Raw genomic sequence first — 20,388 nt, 5'->3', positions numbered from 1 at the left:
GGTGTCATCAGAAAGCAAGGGGTTGACATAGCAGGGTTTCCTGTAGAGCTTAGTATATATACCGCCAGTACCTTCAATTTCTACCCAGACATCTAAAAAATTTATACTTGATTTAGAGTATGTAGAAGTGAATCTCAAAAAAGTGGTACTTGTATTGATATACCTCTCAAAATCTTTAAACTGTTCTTCAGTACCCCCCCCCCCCCCACAGGACAAAGAAATCATCCACAAACCTCCTATAAAGGAGTACATGCTGACAAAAAGGTCCTTGTAAGACGTGTTCTAATTCACAAACAACCATGACAGTGTTGGCATAGCTATTGCCACAGGATGTGCCCATAGCCACTCCATTATGCTGCCAATAGACTTTACCATCAAATAGGAATACATTATTCTCGAAGACACGTCTTAAGAGATCACTAATCTTGACCAACTCATTTTCACTAGTATTACTGAAACTTCTTAAAAAGCATTTGATGCTCTCTACACCCTGATTGCTGGATATAATTGTAAAAAGTGATGTAACATCTAGTGTTACCAACAACAAACTATGTTCACTGTTGCTATAATTTTCCAGAAAGGCATACAGATCACTTAAGAAATGTTCAGTGTCCTTCAATACATGATTCATTTTGTCTAGCATAGGTCTAAGATACTTTTCCATATAGATGGAAATGGATTCAGTGCACCAATTTCGACCAGAGACAATGGGGTGTAAGGGTGGATTTGTGCTGCTTTATGTAGTTTAGGGAGTCCCTGTATAACAGGTACAGTGGGATACATTTTTAAAAAATACTCATAAAGATTCTTGTCTATCAAATTTCTACTTAACAGTACATTCAAAGTGTCAATAACATTATCATAAATTTTACACGACCATAGTGAACGTTAGTGAGCATTGCCTGTTTATACCGCTCACTGTCGCGCACTGCTATAGGGCCTTCCTTATCTGCTGGTCTCACCACTATTTCAGAATTACTGTGCAAGCTTTTCATTGCTAAATATTCACCCTTGGTTAAATTAAAACATTTTTTTCTTGCTTTTAACATTAGAAACTTTAGATGAATTTAATTTATAAATATCATCCAAGCACAGTTTTTCAAAAACATTAATTAAAGAATTTAATAATGGGTATAAAAGTACTAGGTTACCTATATATATCATGTTTGTCAGAATTACTGCTGTCTGTATCTTTATACATAAGTTTAAGCATTAGATTTCTAGTAAAAAGCTTGATGACTAGATGACATCTGTAAAGTCAGAGTACCTATTAGGAATGAATGATAAACCCTTATGAAGACGTCCCAGCTCATCTTCTGTAAGGGTATGTGCAGAAAGGTTCTAAACTAAGCTTTTTTGCCATTGTGAACGCCTTCTTGATACTCATGGGGTTCATTGCATTTCCCTCTTGCTTCCTCTTCTGCCTGCTGCGGCTGCAGTCTTGTGGGTGTTTGTGTTGCTGAGATGTCCTCAATTCCCTCACAGGTAAAGCGAACAACAGTCTCTGCTGGACTAGGAAAAGAAGAATCCACTCCACAAGTTGGAGCAGTATTAATGCAGTATTAATAGTACAATCAGTGGCAGGGGAGTTGTGCACCTGGTCTATCACTTGAATAGTTTTCCTTCTGGCTCCAAGGTCTCTAGTAGATTCCTTTATGTTGTCCCAGCAGCTGATGTCATCGTGTCACTCACTGGGGGAACCATTGCTTCACTCATGGAGGCAGGAGTTGTGGGGGGGGGGCAGTACGAACAACTGTTGCTGGAATCTGCCCTCTTACTTTCATTTTATCTTGACCAGGTAAAAACATTGCCAGATTGAAAGTCCTGGTGATCCCTGGAAATTTTCATTTTTTGCTTACTAAGTTTCCTTTCATACACAGACAGAGTCCAAAACATGAGTTGTATACTTATCTAGTAACTCTTGACCAAACTGGTTCAAAAAAATCATCATGCTGTCATTTGATAGATACTGACAACATTTTAATTTCTTTCTCTGCTGAGGCTATTAGAAGTTTTAAATAACCCATACTGGCATTAAGGTTAATTTTCTGCCATTCAGTAATTCACGATCACAGTCTATATGTGAGGGCATTTTAAGTATATGTAACCCCCTTGGGACCAAGCCTTCTCTCAAGCAAACCTCTAAATGATATTTCTGATATTGCTGCCATTTAAATTTAAAACGTTCTTTCTCAATAGCATGCATCTTGTTCTTCAAAACTAGAATATCCACTGCCAAACCTTCATTGTCGGCAGTATCAGGTATACAGTCAATAAGGGGGTTTGCTTTGTTGTCAATAGCCTCAAGTAAGTTGTTAAAGTTCTTAAGTTTACCTTGTAAAGAACCCTTAGGGGTGTTGTCCAGCTCGATGACATCACAGCCCTCAGCTATGCTCCTGGAAGGTATGGTGATAAACTGAACAAGTAAAACCATAAAAACAGTCACCAGCTCACACAGGTTCCTGAGTTCTGAATAAATCCACAGGCAAGTAATGATAAAAATACAGAAGAACTCAGGTACAACCAAGGTTTCCAGTTTCAATTGTATAAAATGCTGAAAACAGGTGAGTCTACTGAATTACTGATGCCTGGCTACTACTGCTGCTGGTTTCACCACAGCCCCTCTCTCCTGAGATACTATGCTCCTATACATTCTCTCACCATAAGTAAAACTTTAGTCTAAGCTCAAGATGAGACACAGGCCACAGCCTGTTTGTTCATCCACATAGTTGTCTCACATCATGCAAGGCTCTGTAGGATTCACGTACCCTTCTCCAGGTAGATGCCTTGATTAGCAACCAGAGCAATCATTTGAGTTTTGCATGTATTATGCTTTATGTTTTGGGTTGTTAGAATTTCACTAAGGTACTGACCAAATGGTGATTAGGAGCACAACTGCAGTGTCACAATATAATATTCAATGTCCAGTGACATAGATGTCCAAGGTTGCTAGAACAAGCACCACAGCAGCAGTGATCCCTGTTAGGTGACAATTTCAAATCAATTCATAGGTTCATAGGGTCATAGGTTGGTACTAGGCTATTGGTCCTAGGGCCTATACAAACCTAGCCATAACAATTCCCTGGATATTTCTTCCTACAATATTTACTTCCCTGTAAATCATGTAGCCTGATCTTCAAGAACTTAATGGAGGACATCTGTGTGATATGCATCTGAGGCTGACTGCAGAGGAGTGGCCACCTTTGGCCAAAGTGTGCCTACCTCCCACATGTCCTAGGTATGTCATGCTGTACATTTCTGTAACTGGAACATGGGTTTGTGTTCCCACATCATATCACACAACATCCAGTTTGCTGTCTGGCTGCTTGACAGGTATTGTAGACAAGCAAGGCCAAAGTAATGACTGCAAAGTTCAACAAGTTCTCTGTGCATGCACAGATATCCACATCTTCACTGCAGGAAGTGCTTACAGAGAGTGTATTTGAGGCTGTCAAACCCCAATGGTGAAGCAGCATGACCCTAACTTGGCTGGAGTTATACATTGTCTCATTTTTATGTATGCTATTGTGACCATGCCTAATAACAGGATTATGGTAATCCAAGGGCCACATGCCTGGTGAAGCATTGTACTCACTCGACCATGTTATGTCACACTGTCAGGTGCTGTGTTACCTTAGGAGAACTAAATAAAGATGATAACATGTTACATTGGAGCATCTGTCAGGTTACTGACTAACAATGGCCTGTTGTGACGTACACACAAGCAAGGATCTATCGTTAATGGCATTATCAGTGACTGCTGACAAGACATGGAAAGTGTCTCCAACCCTCTACTCATATGCCAAACAAACACAATGTGTGAGAGATGTCACTATATTACAAACCTTGATTCCAAGCTCTCTCACACAGCAGTCACTACAAATGGCAATGAAAATTTTGCCAACATGCTTACCTCACCTCCTGGTCCACCTATACCCACATCACACACCTGCATGTGTGGAGCTCCTTACCAGACACATACCCAAATGGCACCTCAGAAACCCAAATGCAAGCTTAGTACACATAATCATACCTCTGGAGACCACACTACACATAATAGCGCATGCATCACTGTCTTACCGGTCAAAGACCTGAGGCAAAACACAAAATCAAACCTATTATTCGTAGGTGATTGCATCATGAGACACATTGATGTCCCTCAAACCAGGCTACAAAAGGTCACAGTAAGCTGTCTGTGAGGTGCCAGGATATGCCATACCACACATACATGCAAGTCTGTCAACATCAGATAACATTATGACAAATGCCATAGTTCCTGTTGGTGTGTACAACTTGAGACATACCTCACCAGACTGTATGCAGAGACATGACTGAGCTTACAGACTCCGTGTCTCTGGAGGGTACGCTCATAGCCTTCAGCTGCATTTCACCTTTACCTGGGATGATGGCTCAAAATGCACAGACAATGATTGAAGTCAACAATTGCCTTAGCATGTGGTGTCATTGTAAGGGGATCCACTGAATGTCAGTTTGGGGTGACTTGCTCAACAGACTTTGATGCTTTGCCAGAGGTAATCTTCATCTGTCACCCCTGGGATTTTGTGCACTGGCCAAGGCTATTACCATCCCCATAGTGCATCTTCTAGATGCTGTCTCAAGGGAAAACTTTCCAATGAGAACGCCATCTTCATACAACATCACAGTTATGCTGCTAAACACTGGGAATGGCAACACTAGACCCCACTCTGTGGAAGGTGTTCCCACCTTGGAATATGAAGACATTTGTGCAGTCACAGACACCTGGGTCAAGGCTGTGGACAGCACCACAGCCATACCAGTCTACACATCCTTCCACATGTTCAGACCTCAAACTGACAATGTGCAAGCTAATGCAAGTGGTGTATACATATTCATTAAAGACAGATACACATCCAGATTGGTTAAACAATGTGATTCTCTGGAGACATTGCAGGTGCTATTCACTGGTGGAAGGGGACCGAATCAAGCCATTGCCAGCTGCTACATGAGCAACTCCATGAATCAGGACACCCATTGTGCTTATACGAATCTGCTTGTGTCTATCAAGATACATCACAACACCATGGTTTGGGGTGACCTTAACTACCCATCAACTGTGTTGGTTACACATGCTCAAATTCACTTTGCCAAAACATTAGCCCACATCCTTAACCACAATGCCCTGGACCAGTGGCATGTCACCCCCATTAGGGCAGTCAATGTACTGCATCAGGTGCTTACCAACATGGGAGACCACTATAGCCTCTCCACTATGAGGTCCTCTCTGTTGAGCTTTGACTACAAATCTGTATCATTAAAAGTAAGTATTACACCTGACCCCCCTTGCAGCAAATCCATTAATAAACTTCAACAAAGCAAATTAGAATCTGCTATGGGATGGTATACATAGCTTGATTGCACCTCCACCCTCAGATGGGACAGGAAGCTATGCTGAGGTCTACACCAATATTTTATGCAAGCACCTGTACAACTGCACAGGCTCAGCTGTACCTGACAGGAGGAAAACAAGCTCCTCATGGCACAACAGACCTGCCTAATGGACAACTGCCATTAGCAGGCTGGACAAAAAGAGGTGGACATTGCTGTGTGACAGTTGCCCCCCCCCCACTAAAATGTAAGCACATCCTCCTCAGCTAAAACAAGCAAATAGTGTTGCTGTGAATCCTGCAAAAGAAAGTATGTGACAAAATTAGCCTCCTCCACAAAGGACGACCACAATGCACATGTGCAACCTAAAAGGAAAAGCCCAGATTGTTGATGAACTCATACTTAATGATACTACATATAATGAGTCTGTAGTCATAGTTAACCTGTTGTCTGACAGGTTCTGTGACAACTTCACTCCACTGCTCCTACCACATGTACCACGTGACATCCCTTCAACCTGTCCCACACCTTCTATATCTACAGAGCAGGTTGTAAATGGCACAGCATCTACTGGATCTGCTAACATCCTAGGCTGTGTCCTACATGGGATCCAACAAGGAGTACTAACACCAATGGGAACTCCTTGCAATCTTAGTGTAACCATCAGCTACATCCCAGCTGACTGGAAAACAGCAACTGTTATCCCCTTGCACAGAGGTGGTGCATCCGCTGACCATGAGAACTATAGACATATTAGCCTGAGTAGCCATATCTGTAAGCCCATGGGGCAAATCATCATGGACCTGATCAGCAAAGATATATGTAATCTACAAACAGTTGACCCTACACAGTTTGGATATCTGAAAGGAAGATCATGCCTGTTAAACCTGGTGGACATGTATGAGGCAATCACCAAGGACCTGGATGAGGGAACATCTTTGCATAAAACCCTCTGGACTTAGCCAAGCCATGTAATGCTATCTCCCACTCAGGCATCATTGACAAAATCACACAAGTAGACATCAACAGTAATATCATTAGAGGGATCTTTATCTGATAGAACACATACTCAAAATAGGGGAATCCAGCTCCAATAGCTGATCTGTAACCAGTGGTGTTCCAAAGTGCTCTGTCCTTTGTCCTTTACTGCTTGGAATCCATTTATCCAAAGTACAAGCACAAAGTGAATGTCTGTGGCTGACAAGGTTGGCTGATGCCTGCAAACTGGGGGCAGTCATAGAATCTTTGAATTTTGTTAATATCCTACAAGAGGGTCTTCATGAACAAATGCTTGTTGACATACTCATGGCCGTAAACACCTTGCAAATATGTATGCAGTATTATTTCCAGCAGTAACACCAATAGCCCTGGTAAGTAGCACATCTGTAGCAACACCTCATGTACATATTCTGGGGTGCTAGAGCTGGGCACACAGGCCTGATCATACAGCTTTACACCTACTTTACCTTATATCACCATGTCTCCCCAGTAGTAAGAAGGGAATCATATCTTGCTCATGTCATAACTGAGGGCACTGTCACCCAAAAATTATACAGTTATAACCTACATGCACTCTTCCCTCAGCAGGCCAATATTGGAGTGCAATGGTCATTTTGTCATGTACCTTTCCAAGCACTACTGACAATTGCACACAGCACAAAGGTTCCTCACAAGGAAACTTCAAGTCTTCAGTATCTGTCCTATGGGGATCATCTGAAATTACTGTCATTGTAGCCTGTGTCATGCAGACTACTCAGAGGTGATTTCTGCCTTGCATACGTGACAACGTCTGACCCAGCTTTATTGGAAATGCTGCATATCGATAAGTGTAATTGTACGTGGATTACTCACTGTAAGGACATTAACCTGGCATGTGACGTTACATGCTGGTGGGGAAGATATGTGTACCACACTTTAACAAACCTTTAAAATAGACTCCCCCTTAATGGCAGACATTGCACCTCATTGCCCCTCTTCACATTCAATCTGTATGACTGGCTGGGTGACTGTCAGATCACTACAGGGCTTTTGCCTGCATGCTTTGTGGGCAGGGCAATATGTTCTGATTGTGTAAATAAGGGTAAGAACTTGGTTAGGACTGTAAGGGGCCCTAGGGCCATTAGCCTAGCAGATTCCAGTGATCCTATGATCCCATACACTGATGTAAAAAGCTCTAACATTCACACACAAACAAACCTGGCTACATTGAGAAGAGCACTCCTACCAATTAATGCTTCCATGACATTGCACAGCACACACACAGTTCATGTTGGTTGCAAGTAGATTAGAACCCATAACTATCTAACAGTGTACACTACAGCTTACAGAACTTATTGCACATGCCACGACTGCAGTCTGCCATTAGAATGGCCATTTGTAGTCTTATGGTACATATATCAGCAGGCCATGGGAAGACAGGAATTTGGAGGCCTACAAAACCAGTGCAGGTTGCAGTCAATAAGTTATCTCCTGTTGTTTTGCAGGGAGATGCACACACCAACAGCTTTGAGTAAAATTAGATCCCCTACCTATCTAGTGTTATACACTACAGATCACAGTACTTTCTGCATGTGCCACAGCTGACAGCTTACATTAGAATGGCAGTTGGTAGTCTTAGGGTACATGACATCAGCAGGCCTTGTGGAAGACAGGACTTCAGAGGCTGGTATTAACTGCAAGGGCAAAAAAAGTGCAGAACCAGTGCAGCTTGACAGTCAATAATGGATTCTCTGTTGTTTTGCAGGGAGATGCACACTCAGACACACACACCCATGCACGCATGCACGTACGCACGCACACACACACACACACACACACACACACACACACACACACACACACACACACACACACACAGACACACACACACACACAAATAATATATATCTATAGGGAGAGAGAGATAGTGACATATATGTATTGGATCTGTAGACAAATCTATATATAAAAAGTCATTTTGAGTGGGGGCAACAGAATTGCACTCTGCTTAACTAAATGTATGAGCATGCCCAGTAGGATTTTCACTAGTTATAAACTGACTCCAACCCACACCTACCTGTACTCTAGTCCAGGATTTTGTGTGTTACACAAAATTACATTTGTCCCCGTTTCTGCACTGCTGCACTTCACTCAAATTGGCTATGACTTTCTAAAGATGTTTGATTTAATTAATATGTGACAGAGGTAATAATATTACACCACACAAAGACTGTCAGTCTTTAAAATACAATGTAATAATACCTCACATCTAAAAGAAGTGGATATTTCTAGATTACAACCATAAATGCCATCACACAAGCTAATTGTCCTAGTCCTTTGAGCCACACAAACTGTTTGACAGACAAAGGTCATTCATCAGGCAATCACCTGCAAAAATATGTACATTGTTATTCCTATGTTAAGTAAGACATACAATGTATAACCAAGTTCTATGTTACTGTCCTGAGACTGCCTGGACTGCTGATATACCATTGATGGGCTACTGTTACAGTAGTTACAAGGGAACACTGCTGTGTTGGGAATGGTGGAACACCATTGCATGTTCTGCTGAGCTACACAATAATTTGACTATCATGTAACCCCACTGTCTAACATCCCCCTTGACTGATGTACCATTAATCTGTTGCAAAAGGACTGCATGAATATTCCATGCATGAGGCCTAATGAACAGTAATGAAAACATGATAGCGGAATGGGTATCTGTAGCCCCATGTGAATGTTATTTCTGTCCATGTAGCCCACTATATTCACTTGCATAATATACCAGATCCATACATACAATGCCATATCATAATAATCCTTATGAGGACTATGTAGGTTATGGGCTAACCTTGCAAACGCATCAGGTGACACAACTGTAGTTCAGGGCTGACTCTGTCAGATGCAAGCTCTGCACAGCCAGTACATGGATAGGTACAGGTTGTGTTGGTTGCCTGACATCAATTTTAATTTCTGTATGTGAGTAGCAGTAAGGTGTCAGTCCCTAGGTCCCTGGGTTTTCAGTGAACATGCTAAGCATTGTCTCTTAGCCACAGCCAGGGCATACTGCACATTCCTACATCTGCCTACAGGGACTTCAGCAAGGTATTCCTCCTCCGATTCCTCCTGTGACTGTGGCTGTGATGACCTAGGCACTGGTGGGGAGCTGTGTATCCCTTCCCTTTGCTGATTCTACTGCAGCTGTTTCTGCAGGATCAGACTGTGTAACATAGTACATACTGTGAGTATACTTGCACATGTGGCTGGAGAATATTCCAGGGCTCCACCAAATATACTGAGGCACTGGAACTGTGACTTTAGAAGTCCAAACACATGCTCTATGATGTTCCTAGTGTGTGCATGTGCCTCATTATGATGCTTTTCTGTGGGTGTGTATACATTTCTGATGGGTGTTATCATCCACTGTTCCAGGGCATAGCCACCATCTCCCTGTAAATGGTCATGTGGGATGTCCATCCTAGCAAACATCTGCTACAGCTGTGATGTGTGCCAGAAACGGTAGTCACGATAACTGCCAAGGCTGCCGGCACACACATTCAGGATAATCCCCTGGGCATTGTACATGACCTGGCAGCTGATGGAGTGGTACCTCTTGTGGTTAACGTAGATTATACCCTGCTCAACAGGTAGTGCCTTGATTTGTACATGAGTGCAATCTATGGCACCCAATACTTTAGAGTAGTGTGCTACATGGTAGAACTGTTGCATATTGCTGGCCCTCACCTCTGGGGAGAGGGGAAAAGATATGTGCTCACTGGCATGTGGTAGCATAGCATCCAAGAACTGGAGAAGTACCCTGGATACAGATACCTGTGACACCCCCATCATGTCCCCAGTTGGTCTTTGAAAAGTACTTGTAGCTAGAAACCTCCCCTCTGTTGGCTCTCGGTCTGAGTTGAGGGTGGCAGATCTCAGTGAGTTCTTGTAATAAGCACCTGTCCACCCTGTAGCACCCTACAGTCTCCAGCTCATGTAGCTCCTGGAAGGTTACCCTGGGCCTGGACACATTTTTCTCAGCCTAGGCCTATTGTCAGCAGCACCAGCAGCACTGACTTCAGCATCTAGCACATACAGATGTAGCAGACCTGCAGCAGCCCCCTAGCATTATCTCAGTTAAAATTCCGAAGTCTTTACTCCAGTGGTCCAGGTTATTGTGGAAAAATCAGAAAGTAGGGTATATGCATACTTTATACAGGTCTGATGTAGGTCCAGCTGCATTTCACCTACCTACAATGTAATTAACATCATTTAATGGTCCTATTTTAGTGCGAGATGCGGCACTATGCAATGCATCACAGCATAGCTTATACAAAACAATAAATATTCATTGAATATGTCTGCTTTGCATTCATTGGTGCCTACATCATCACTGCCATGTGGGTAGTGTGCCACTTGAATGTGTTAAGCTATGCACCATGCTGCACAGCATAGCTTATACAAAAGTCAAAATAAAGGGTCTATATCAGATAATCAAAAGCTTACAAGTCCGAAGCTCACAACTTAGAACTGCAAACCTTGAAAGCTGACAAAATAGAATCTACAAAAGAAAATACTAAATACCCAAAAAAAAAAAAAAATGCTCTATGCAGGGGGGCTTGCCCCCCTGCACCCCTCACACTCACTGCTACTTAAATATACCAACTCCGAGATCGCACTATAGTGCAGTAAAGGGAAATGTTCCCTTCCTGCACTCTATGGTGATCTCTGTTCTATGGTTCAAAGTTTTTGCTCTTCAAGGTTTGAAGTTCAGAGTTTTGAGCTTTGGACTTATCAGTCTTCAATGTTCAGATATAAACCCAAAATAAATAATTGAATATATCCAGTTTTAATTAATTGCTGCCTATGTCATCACTGTGACCTGGTTGGTATTTCCATGCGAACATGCTCAACTATGTGGTGCACCATGCAATCCTGCACACCAGGAAATAAAAAATCCTAAAAGTAACAGGACAGACCCCCTGATGGTGCCCACATCCATTGGAAATATCAACATCGTGTGGGAGCCTACACGAAGTGGATATGCGACTATGCTTGCTGACAGCCTGGAAACTGTACAGTTCATAGCCATATGACCTGTGCAACAGCACCACTGCACCATTGTATGGACCTGATGCAACATCCTATAATACATTTCTGACAAATGTTATAAACTGTTGTTTTCCTCTTTTTTATTTTTCTATTAAGCAAGTTTGTGCAGTGTGGCGCATAGCACAAACATGTTAAGATTATAAAAAAATATATTAATTTAACGTATTCCCTTCACTTTCTGACATCCACAATATTAGTTTTTCACATATTTGTATGTGGGATAACATTTTCAGGGGAGAATGTATGTCTAAATGAATCTGTACAGTATAACCTATATGATCTGTCACAATGAACCACATTGCTCATGCTTTGTATCTAATTCATATATTTGTAACTTGTTCTTTTAACTGTAACTTTTATAGACTTGTATCTTTACTGTATTCTGTCTTATGGAGCTTTTCTCCCCGTGCCTCCACTGAAAACAGGCTCTCTGGGCCCAGTGGACTTCCCAGGTAATCAAACTGGAAATAAATCAATCAATAAATAAATAAATAAATATATCCATATTTCTGAAGTTTTACATCTCCTTCTGTCTGTGTAGACTCCTGTATGCTGAACAATTCTGCGTACACTATGGGCACTGACATGGAGTCTACAAGGATGCCTTTCTGCTTATTGGATCGCTCAACCTGCCTCATTTCCATAAGATTCACCTACTTATGAGGTCATTTACATTCCCTGGAATTTTAACTTTGTGAGTGCATGCGAGCAGCTAAGTGGTGCTTACTGAATCTAAAAATGTTTGCCCTTCTGTAGGCATCGCACTGTGATGCGTACACACACACAAAAAAAATGTGTGCAGGCTTTATTGAAATCCCAACACAAATATAATGATAGCCAAACTGCAACAAAAAACGAAAACGAAGCTCCGTTCAAACCAACAAAAAAGGTCTTTAATGATACATAAAATCCACCAAGTTGAGCGCTTTCGTCTGCCCTAAGCAGACTTCATCAGAATAATAAATCAACAGTGCCTCACATTTTTATACAATTCTGTAACTTCAATAATTATTCAATAATTAATAAATTGATTAATTAAAACAATCAGGTGGGACCATTCAAATAAAACCATTTAATATACAAGTTGGGTTCTCAGACTGAGTTAACCCCTAAGTGTTTTGCCATTATTTGATCCACCAACCAAAGTGCAGCTGTGCTAATAAATACTTAAAAATATATATATTGTCTTTGTATATTATGTATGTTTTGTATGTTTTTGATAGTATGCATTTAAGTATATGTTTAAAAGTTGTGTCATTTAAATTACAATATGTATTTCAATGTGTTTCTTAATGGAAATAGATAATTTGACTTAGTCAAAAAATATATATATATGTTATATATATATATATATATATATATATATATAAGAACTATATGGGTGTGTTTTTGAAAAACAAATAAATGAACATATAAATAAACATGTAAATGAACTATGTTTCAAAATCGAAAAACAACAAGGAAATTTAATAATTATGGTTAATGGGACACTCTAGATGTGGTAAGATGAATGTTGTATGTCTTGAATTTCAAGACAATGTATACTCTTAAAATAAAATAAAAATCACAATGTTAAAATAATCTTATATGATTAATAATAATAATGATAGAATAATAATGAATTTAAATTTCAACTTTAAAACCTTTTGAGGTTAAATATTAACCAGGTTATATATAGTTATAAGGGCATGTTAAAAAGTTTGTAACTTTTTATTTTAAAACATCTTTTTTTATTATTATAAAATTATAGAATTGTATAAAAATGTGAGGCACTGTTGATTCATTATTCTGATGAAGTCTGCTTAGGGCAGACGAAAGCGCTCAACTTGGTGGATTTTATGTATCATTAAAGACCTTTTTTGTTGGTTTGAACGGAGCTTCGTTTTCATTTTTTATTGAAATCCCCCCAATGTCACTAACGAATTTCATTTAAAATGCATTTGGTATTCATCTTCTCGTTTGCGTTTTATGCTTTATTCAAATTTAGTAACAGTTCATTTTTAGTGTGAGATTCCAGTTTTGGTCAGATGTGGACTAACACTAATGGACAGTGTTTCTTGTCTTCCTAGTTACTCAAACCAATTGCTTGTGATCATCTTGAGAACAGACAGCAGTCTTGTTGTGCCCCTCACCCACTATATGGTCATCGATCATCTCTGTTCACTTAGTCATTTCTCCATTACTGCATATATCTCTATACCTTGCTGATCATCCCTCCATCCCCGTTTATCTGGTCAGTCCTTTATCCTCCATTATCCACACACATCTTGATGATGTCCATCTATGCACATCATTGTTCTCCTGTCATCATCCACCTGTTTTCTCTATTTTTGCAGACATCTGAATTGTAAAATTACTCGAAGACACCTGCACCTGGGGAATAACTACACACTAAGAGGAATTTGTAGGTAAACAGTGATGTCTTTTAGTTTAATGGTAGCAACTGCCTAGCAAGTCAGAATCATGTGACATCCCTCATGCATTGTCCTTAGGAGACTCTGAAAGAAATACTACAACATGCCTTAAAGTACTTTCTCTGTGTCTTCAGTTTCAAATTGACTGAAGCTTCAACCCAATAAAACAAACATCACAGTTTCATCTAGATAAGGGCTACAAAAGCAAAAATGCATTTTTGCAGGGGGCAAATTATAACACACCATCCAGATACCTTGTATTTTATATATATAGCTATCTATATCTATATATATATATATATATATATATATATATATATTTTTTTTTTAACTACGTAGTGCATTGGCAAATACTGACTAATTTCAGACTCAGCGCAGCATTTAGGTATAGTAACTCTGCCACTGGGGATGCACACGTCAGTGCATTTCTTTGTGCCGGTCCCAAGCCCAGATAAATGGGGAGGGTTGCATCAGGAAGGGCATCCGGTGCAAAACCTCCGCCAAATTACTTATGTGGAGAACATTTCATATTTCCATACCAGATTGGTCGAGGCCCGGGTTAACAATGACCACCACCAGTACTGTTAGCCAACAGGGTGCTGGTGGAAATTTGGCTACTGTTGGCCGAAGGAGAAGAGGAGGGGGAAGGCATGCCCAAAGGCAGGAAGAGAAGAGGAAGGTTAGGACTGTAGTAGTGAGGGTAGGAACCTTGAATGTTGGCAGTATGACTGATATAGGGAGAGAGCTAGCTGATATGATGGAGAGAAGGAAGGTTGATATATTGTGCGTGCAAGAGACCAGATGGAAGGGAAGTAAGGCCAGGTGTATAGGAGGTGGGTTCAAATTGTTTTATCATGGTATGGTGGCAGGAGAAATGGGGTAGGGGTTATCCTAAAGGAACAGTATGACAAGAGTGTTTTGGAGGTGAAGAGAGTTTCTGATAGAGTGATGTTTATGAAGCTTGAAATTGATGGTGTAATGATGAATGTTGTTAGTGCATATGCTCCACAAGTTGGGTGTGCTATGGATGAGAAAGAAAAATTCTGGAGTGAGTTGGATGAAGTAGTGGTGAGTGTACCCAAGGGTGAGAGACTAGTGATTGGAGCGGACCTCAATGGGCATGTTGGTAAAGTGAACAGAGGGGATGAGGAAGTGATGGGTAGGTATGGTGTTAAGGAGAGGAATGCAGAAGCTGTGGTGAATACGTATTTTAAGAAGAGGGAGGAGCATAGGGTGACGTACAAGAGTGGAGAAAGATGCACTCAGGTGGATTATATCCTATGTAGGAGGGTCAGTCTGAAGGAGATGGAAGACTGTAAAGTGGTGACAGAGGAAAGTGTAGTTAAGCAGCATAGATTGATGGTCTGTAGGATGACGTTGGTCATCAATAAGAGGAGGAGAAGTGTGAAAGCAGTGCCAAGGATTAAATGGTGGAAGTTAAAAAAGGGTGATTGTGAGGTGGAGTTCAGGGAAGAGTTAAGACAGGCACTTGGAGGCAGTAAAGAGTTACTGAATAGCTGGTAAACTACAGCAGAGCTAGTAAGGGAGCCTGCTAGAAAGGTGCTTGGTGTGACATTTGGACAGAGGAAGGAGGACAAGGAGACCTGGTGGTGGAATGAGGAAGTACAGGAGAGTATACAGAGGAAGAGGCTTGCGAAGAAGAAGTGGGATTGCCAAAGAGTTGAAGAAAGTAGACATGAGTATAAGGAGATGAGACGCATGGCAAAGAGAGAGATGGTGAAGGCTAAGGATAAGGTATATGAAGAGCTGTATGAGAGATTGGACAATAAAGAGGGAGAAAAGGACCTGTACCAATTGGCTAGACAGAGGGACAGAGCTGGGAAAGATGTGCAGCAGGTAAGGGCGATAAAGGATAGTGAGGGAAATGTACTCACAAGTAAGGAGAGTGTGTTGAGTAGATGGAAAGAGTAATTTGAAGGGCTGATGAATGAAGAGAATGAGAGAGAAAGAGGGTTGGATGATGTGGGGATAGTGAATCAGGAAGTGAAACAGATTACCAAGGAGGAAGTAAGGTCAGCTATGAAGAGGATGAAGAATGGAAAGGCTGTTGGCCCAGGTGACATACCAGTGGAAGCATGGAGGTGCTTAGGTGAAATGGCAGTGGAATTTTTAACCAGATTGTTTAATGAAATTTTGGAAAGTCAGAGGATGCATGAGGAGTGGAGAAAAAGTGTTTTGGTACCTATCTTTAAGAATAAGGGTGATGTGCAGAGCTGCAGTAACTACAGAGGGATAAAATTGATCAGTCACAGCTTGAAGTTATGGGAAATAGTAATGGAAGCTAGGTTAAGAAGGGAGGTGATGATTAGTGATCAGCAGTATGGTTTCATGCCAGGAAAGAGCACTACAGATGCAATATTTGCTCTGAGAGTGTTGTTGGAGAAATACAGAGATGGTCAGAAGGAGTTGCATTGTGTCTTTCTTGACTTAGAGAAAGCATATGACAGGTTGCCTAGAGAGGAGTTGTGGTATTGTATGAGGAAGTCGGGAGTGGCAGAGAAGTATGTAAGAGTGGTACAGGATATGTACGAGGGTAGTGTGACATTGGTGAGGACTGCAGCGGGAGTGACATATACATTTAAGGTGGAGGTGGGATTACATCAAGGATCAGCTTTGAGTCCTTTCTTATTTGCAGTAGTGATGGACAGGTTGACAGATGAGATCAAATAAGAGGTCCCGTGGACTATGATATTTGCAGATGACATTGTGATATGTAGTGAGAGTAGAGACTAGGTTGAGGAGACCCTGGAGAGGTGGAGATATGCTTTAGAGAGGAGAGGAATGAAGGTCAGCAGGGCTAAAACAGAATGTGTGTGTGTAAATGTGAGGGAGGGTAGAGGAATGGTGAGGATGCAGGGAGTAGAGCTGGTAAAGGTGGATGAGTTTAAGTACTTGGGATCAACAGTTCAGAGTAATGGTGAGTGTGGAAGAGAGGTAAAGAAGAATGTACTGGCAGGGTGGAATGGGTGGAGAAGAGTGTCAGGAGTGATTTGTGACAGATGGGTACCAGTACGAGTGAAGGGGAAGGTCTACAACAGGGTAGTGAGACCAGCTATGTTATATGGGTTGGAGACGATGGCATTGACAAAAAGGCAGGAGTCAGAGCTGGATGTGGCAGAGTTAAAGATGTTAAGATTTGCACTGGGTGTGACAAGGGTAGACAGGATTAGGAATAAGTATATTAGAGGGTCAGCTCAGGTTGGACAGTTTGGAGACAAAGCAAGAGAGGCGAGATTGCGTTGGTTTGGACATGTGCTGAGGAGGGATGCTGGGTATATTGGGAAAAGGATGCTAAGGATGGAGCTGCCAGGTAAGAGGAAAAGAGGAAGTGCTGAGATAAGGTTTATGGATGTGGTTAGAGAGGACATGCAGGTGGTTGGTGTGAAAGAGCATGATGCAGAGGACAGGAAGAAATGGAAACAGAAGATTTGCTGTGGCGACCCCTAACGGGAACAGCCGAAAGAAGATGATGATGAACTCTACAGTCATATAGCCATAGAGAACCATTGAGTGACTGCTACTATGCAAGCATTTCTATTAGGAAAAGCAAATAGGGAGTGTAGCACTGGGGAAGTGTACTCACCCAGTATAAACCTTTTACACTTAACCAAGGCATAAGTTAGCGCACTTGGTCATTCCTCCATCTCTATTCATCTGGTCATTTATTCCTTTAGTGCCACATGTTTTGCCATGTTCTGTCCCCACATACGTTGCCATTCACGTTAGACTTAAACTCTGCATGTTTTATTTAATAAGTGGGATTATGATATATCATCATACCCCTATCATGTTATGTAATGAGTTGGGCTGTATCTATTTCCATATACTTTTATACTGAGTACAGATATTTTCATCCTCATATATTGGATCACTTTCTGTAATAGATGTGCAGTGGATTTGGATGTGTTGCATCCTTTCTGATACCTTTTTGCAACCCATGTTTTGGAATAATCACCTTATAGTGCAAGGAATGTCATGATTATACTCTGAGATAAAAAAAAAATTGTCAAATATATCCCTAGCATAGCACCCCAATCTTACCAGTGTTTGGGGATGCTGAATTAAAGCTTGCTAAGCACCACTAAGTGTTTTTAAAATAATCTCTTGAATTAGGGACTAACAGAGGATAGTGCCAACCATTAAAGAACAGTAACAGATGGTAAAACATATTTAAATGTTAATAACCTGACATTGCAGTCTCTGTTGTGTACTAATAACTGAAACAGGACTTCATCAGAACTGACGGAAATAGCTTATACACTTGAAGGAAGTTTTATAGAAACTTTTTATTAGCGTGGGTAAATTTGTAACAACTTATTTTGTTGGACTCAGAGTTTTAAACAATGGGATGGATTTTATTAAATTAAACATATTCAATGTTTGTATTTTGATTGATTCACCTTAAGGGTGGTGTGAGTGTATGAATGTATTTAAGTGGGCTGTAATACTGTTTCCTTCATTTCTGATGAAGTCCTGTTTTGGAAAAAAAGCACTAAACTGAAGTGGAGTATTATTTTTTTTAACTCCAGGTACCTGGTTTCTGATCACTGCGATTTGGTGCTTCTAAATTTTAAATGCTGATAGAAATTAATTTTGCCACAAAAGTGTGACAAACTGGTGTCTAACAACGTTTAATAAAGACATTAGTAATACAGAGGGATACTTTGTTTCTACCTATGGTCTGCTTGGCAATACTAGATGGTTTCTTAGCTTTCACAGGCTTTGAAAATGGGTAAAAAAATTTGCAATCCTATACTTTTTTTTAGTCACTGGTAGTACATGGAGCAGATAAAGCTCCATGCACTCCAAGAAATTATGATTAGGTCATTAACTAGGACATTTTATTATGTTTTTTATGGACTGAAAAATGTTTTATTGTTATTAGTTTTATTTTTTTCTTTTGCCTGAGACTCCTTTTTACTTATACATATTAAAATACAAGATTAAATGTAACTTTATTACATTATTTTTTCTAGAATATGGAATTCAACTTATCATTAAATGTTAACTGTTTAAATAATGCCAAAAGAGGGTAAATTTACTATAATATTTAGAAATAAATAAACCACATGTTGTTTTCCTTTAAGAGACACATTTTTTCTATGAAACTGTTCATCAGTTTTGGAATTTTAATAAGTATATGACATTAGTTTAATCTTCCTTTAAAGCTAAAAAAGTGGGGTAGCTATATAAATTTAACAAAGAGAACCAAATAAGGTTGTCCTCTTTCTCCTTTATTGTTTAATTTAGCTATTGAGATACTTGTAATTCTTATCAATTTAAATAGAAAAAAAATCATAGATTAACCAGGAATATATTGCCAAATTTATGTCATTTGCTGGTGATAGCCTTTTAACCATTAAAACTTCTGTTGAAACATTAGAAAAACTTGAGAAAATTACAAGAAATATTGAAAATATGTTAACTTAAACTGATAGTTCTAAATCTAATTATCTCCTCATTAACAAGAAAAATTCAATATATACAATTAATCATTTATTAGGTAAAGGGTCTACTAATTTGTTGTATCTGGGAATTCATAATCTTAACAATACAGAAGAGACTGTAAACTTCAACTATGAAAAAATAATCATTTCTTTAACTAAATGAATTAATTCCTGGAATAAAATTTATATTTCATTTGAAGATATATTACAAATTATAAAAATGGCATTATTTCCGAAGGAAACTTGGGGGTGTAAATTCTCCAAATGTAGAAACTTATGCAAAAACAGCAATTATAAAGATGATTTTCAATTGGTTAGATATCAATTATATATTCAATAGGAAAATATTACATTCCAATTTGCTCAATGTCAAAAGATTGGATTCTTTGGACTGAATAAATTCTAAATCATTTAATCCCTTCTCGTTTTATATTTGTAAGTATATTCATGGTACTACATATTTCTCATCTAATTCTACTTACATAAACCTAATCTTAAAAATATTTAAGAAAATAATATTGAACAAATTGAATTATAAATTTTGGTTTGAATCTCATTCCTTTTTTTAATAAAAGTGTTGTTAATAAGTTACCAGCTCATATACATAGTTCTTGGAAAATCAACATTTTTATTGTGGTTACCAATGTCTCAAAGGAATAACAATTAAATCAACGGACTCTATTTGTTTACAATTCAATATTAATAATGATGTCATTTATTTACAATTAATTTTAACATCAATTCAAACTAGGTTCTCTCTCTTACCCAACAATAGCTGTGCTGAGTTTCCAGAATGGATACAAATTTTATTTGAAATTATTTATAAATATTGAGAAATTGATAACTTAATCTCTAAAATACATTCATTATCAGCTAAAGATTGTTTCAAATTAACTAATACATTTTGGATCTTCTTTTCTAAAAAATATATATTAGTCACTGGTAGTACATGGAGCAGATAAAGCTCCATGCACTCCAAGAAATTATGATTAGGTCATTAACTAGGACATTTTATTATGTTTTTTATGGACTGAAAAATGTTTTATTGTTAT

The sequence above is a fragment of the Protopterus annectens genome, chromosome 6.part0 (genome assembly GCF_019279795.1).
Source record: "Protopterus annectens isolate FY-2018-M chromosome 6.part0, PAN1.0, whole genome shotgun sequence".
NCBI classification, from domain to species: domain Eukaryota; kingdom Metazoa; phylum Chordata; order Ceratodontiformes; family Protopteridae; genus Protopterus; species Protopterus annectens.
The sequence above is the reverse complement of the archived record's forward strand: the minus strand, read 5'-3'. Positions refer to the sequence as shown.